This window comes from Anneissia japonica, unplaced genomic scaffold (assembly GCF_011630105.1).
Source record: "Anneissia japonica isolate Jap-2015-1 unplaced genomic scaffold, ASM1163010v1 scaffold1078_len308785_cov188, whole genome shotgun sequence".
Lineage (NCBI taxonomy): Eukaryota > Metazoa > Echinodermata > Crinoidea > Comatulida > Comatulidae > Anneissia > Anneissia japonica.
This window is the reverse complement of record NW_022725562.1, coordinates 70,377-74,453: the sequence shown is the minus strand read 5'-3', so window position 1 is coordinate 74,453 and position 4,077 is coordinate 70,377. Positions and strand designations below refer to the sequence as shown.

Here is a 4,077-nt window from a genome sequence, read left to right as displayed (position 1 = left end):
CAGTACCACTTCCCCAGTAAAAAATCCTCCACTTTAATTTTTTTTCTGTTCTCTTGTAAGCGTAAACCACTAAAGGTGATGCCTGAAAGTGCTGAGAATAAGTGTATGAACTATTGAGATTTTTAAGAGTATTACAATACTGTACTGCCAAAAACCCGGCCATAACTCTTTAGCATTTCACAATAAATTTGTTGGAACTTCATTATTGACTACGGTATAAATTATAAGGATGATAACAACTATAATGATGGTAAATGATAATAATAATAATGTTTGGTTTGATAATTATTTCCCAACCATGGCAGTGCAGAAACTGCTATTTCTTCCCTCTTTTACGTGCTACTTCATGGTATGGTCTGCAGTCTGAGTCTCAAACTCCTAATATCACTTTCAAGAATCCCATCTGCAAATACTGCCCTGACCCCACAATAACACTTTTAAATGTTGTTTTTATACAATAACATAAATAGCAAAATTAATATATCAGTGTTGGAACTGGAATGGTGTATGGAGTACTTTATCAACACTGTGAGGAGATTGTTAACAGAATACTTTATTTTGTTTTACAGCTTGTGTGTTTCACAGGTTCATGCCTGCAAAACAAAGTCCATACCCCAAAAAAAAGGGAAAGTCCAAAACCCAAAGTTGGACTAGGAAAATGGTTTGCTTATCCAAACCTGATGCTGATACAACCCCTAGGTCAGAAGAAAAGCAGCTATTAATTGATGTCGGGCTAGGTGAGAAAACGGTTTTTATACCAGATTTCAATACAAGTCCGGAGCAGTTCTGTCAAGTACTATATACCTACTTCCCTAACCTTCAAGACGCTGGAGGTTTTGAGTTGTTAACATGAATTGGAAGTGAGAGGAAGTTGGTTACCATAAGGGGGAAGTATACTCCACAAAACATAAAGGACAGGCTGGGCCAAGGCCGTATTTATATACGGCCTATACAAAACAGCTTAAATTTGGACCCAGTGGATGTAAGTAGTACTGTATTTATTGAATGATGTGTTAAATGTTGATTCTTTTTTAAATTTGAGAAATCTTTTATAAATTTAAACTTAATCATTTTTTACCACTATGCTTTCCATTGAAATAATTTGCACAGTTAAAAAAAAAAACATTTCAGAAAGAGATATACTGTACAGTAAATCTAATTTATCACAATTACTTTAAGACTAATATGGCTAATTGGTTATTATTCTTCCTCCATGGTTTATCCTAGTAACATATTATTATATTATTACATGTTACTTTTTTTTTTTTTTTTTTTTTTTTTTACTTAGTTGTATAGAGTATATTTTTATAGTTATTTGTAAATTTAATATGATGTCATACCCATCTTTAAGTTTCGTCTAGTGATAATAATTACGTACAAACTAATTTTTTACATTATAATTTTTTTTTTAGAGTGGTGTAGACGTGGACTCAGGGCTAATGCAAAAGTTTTCAAAGTGTCAAAAAGAATTCCCATTCAATATCTTGAAGAAACACATCAAAAGCTGTAGCAGGTGAGCTTTTAGTTAATTGTTATAACTGTTGATAATATTTAAAGGTGATTTTAAAGTCAGCTACTTCAATTTAATGTAAAGAAACATTACAGCCTTTCAATGATGAGTGGATTCATAGGCATTATTTCACTTTTTAATTAGTTGGAATTTATATTTTTCTAGACTGTACAATTGAGATGTGTATAAGAGACAGCCTGTCTCTTATACACATCTAGATGTGTATAAGAGACAGGGACTGTTGTATTGAATTTATAGTGATGAAAAAGTCTGTTTAATTCTGCTATATATTAAAGTTGAATGTTTACAGTCAAAAGATTTAAATAATAAAATAAATAAATAAAAACAAAGTATTTATAGTTATATCTAGTTAGTAATAATATACTTTTCATGGATTATGAACATATATTTTATTTAGACCAAGTCCACCATCAACGTTGACTGTACCAATGGAACAAGAAGTAAGAATTTAATTTTATCCAATGAAATTTACACAATCTGAAATATATTAAATACATAATATGGGTTGCCCTTAATAAATACAGTAGAATAAAACTACATGTATGAGGCAAAAGTTCCTGTTACAGAAATGGTCCATAGTGGAACCTGTCAGATGGTCCCCAGGGAGTTGTCAGCAGCTCCATAAACTTAACCTAATTGGTTTACACTTAAGGCTACGGTCACACTAGCGTCTCAAGTCTGGCTTGACTCACCGCGGGTGAGATTTCAAGCCAGGCTCGAAATTCTGGGTCGGTCACACTAGTTGGATTGACCTCTAAATTATGAAAGTCGAAACAGCAGAGCAAGTAAGGGAGAGTTTGACCAACTCTGTTTCACGGGATTCGATGTACGCGGGTGTGATTGGGTGGATCGCAATCAAAGATTTTACATCAGAGGTGCCCGAACCACACTTCTTCAACTGATCTTTTTTCAGCTTGTATTGGGCTCGCAATGCCTTCACTTTTGTTTGAATTTGGGCCGTCGTTCTCTTCTCATGTCCGAGACTGGCTAATCTGTCAGCAAGCACGCCAAAAATTCCCGTTATGTTGTTTGTTTTTTTATTTTCTATAAATCTACCAGGTCAGCAGTTTCCTGGTCGCTCCAAATCAATCGCATTATTATTAATTAAAATTTGAATTAACTTTTATGAAAAGTAATGATTGCGTCTTGATTGAACACACATGAAGAACTCGCGGGTTTTTTATTCAAGAACTTCTAAACGCAACGGCGTCATCGACTGTGATTGGTCGACAGCCGAAGAGGAAATGTCAATCTCGGTCACGCCAGGGTCAATCCAGGGTCAATCCAGGGTCAATATGGGTGCTGAGCCGGGATTGAGATAGGTAGATTGAGATCGAGGTCACATCAGGCGCGAGTCGGTGCAGATGCGGTCACATTACGAAAATCTTACCCGCGGTGAGTCAAGCCAGGCTTGAAACTCTAGTGTGACCGTAGCCTCAGTATAAACAATAAATCACATAGGGCTATTAGGCTTATCAGACCATTTGAGAGGGTAAGTGTGTTAGCTGACCTTGGAAGCAATTTGGGTTGTACATGAAGGAAGTGGACATTGAATATTTTAGAAAGTTTAAACACTGTTAAATAATTTAAAAAATTGATGAAAATTCAAACTGTTTTGATCATTTTTATTACATTGTTGCCTCCCTCCACCTGTCGCCAGGTCATGCATTTTTTCAAGATGCCTCTGCCCAGCACTGTTGGTGGAGGTAGTTTAAGTAAATGCTGTGAATTGTTATTAATGCAAAATTAAACAAATGTTATCTTCATTTTAGATGGCAAGACAAAAACTTCCCTTAATGACATCCTGGCATTCATCAGTGGAGCTGATGTCATCCCACCAATGGGATTGAAGACAGCATCGATGTCGAATTTTTTACACCAAATCCGGATGCTAGAGCCTATCCCACAGCATCAACATGTGCTCTAGAACTGCACATGCCACGTGGGATGGAGGATCCAATAGATTTCAGAAATTTGTTTGAAGAATACCTGTCTCTTATACACATCTAGATGTGTATAAGAGACAGGGCCTACGGCCTAGTTTAATATTGCTGTACTATATACTCCAACATCACTGGCGCATGGTAACAACCAACTGACTGCAGACCATTTCCGGTCACACATTACTCTCCATAACCCTCTAGTTCCGTCACCTCTGGGTTTGGGTTTGGCTGTGAAGAAGAATGTCGACTATCTGGCAACCCTGGACGTGATTGATTTTAATTTTGTGTTATTATCATAGGGATATATAAGAATACTAGAGCGCTGACTGCAATGTATTCGATGTTGGAAATACGCAGAGCTGTGTGTGTACCGTCCAAGATGGCTGCAATAGATTCAGCCAATCAAATTTCGCCTAAGCACTATCATTTTAATGGCGCCCTTAATTTACACCATAGAGCTATTAAACAACTAGAGTGCTGACAAGATGGCGCAGCAATGCAGAGTTATGTATGTGTACCATCCAAGATGGCCGTCGTAGTAAAGCGCCACCTTCAGGCTTAGTATACATATTATTACATATTAATAAGCCCTCTGACTGACTA

At 36.5% G+C, this 4,077-nt stretch overlaps 1 long non-coding RNA gene across 1 annotated transcript; it reads left to right on the top strand.

Moving 5' to 3' along the window:
- The first annotated feature begins 794 nt into the window (after positions 1 to 794).
- LOC117112747 lies at positions 795 to 3,421 on the top strand. Its single transcript, XR_004446084.1, has 4 exons — positions 795 to 982; positions 1,413 to 1,513; positions 1,929 to 1,971; positions 3,304 to 3,421. It is a non-coding gene; the product is annotated as an uncharacterized LOC117112747 (long non-coding RNA).
- The last annotated feature ends 656 nt before the right edge of the window (positions 3,422 to 4,077 follow it).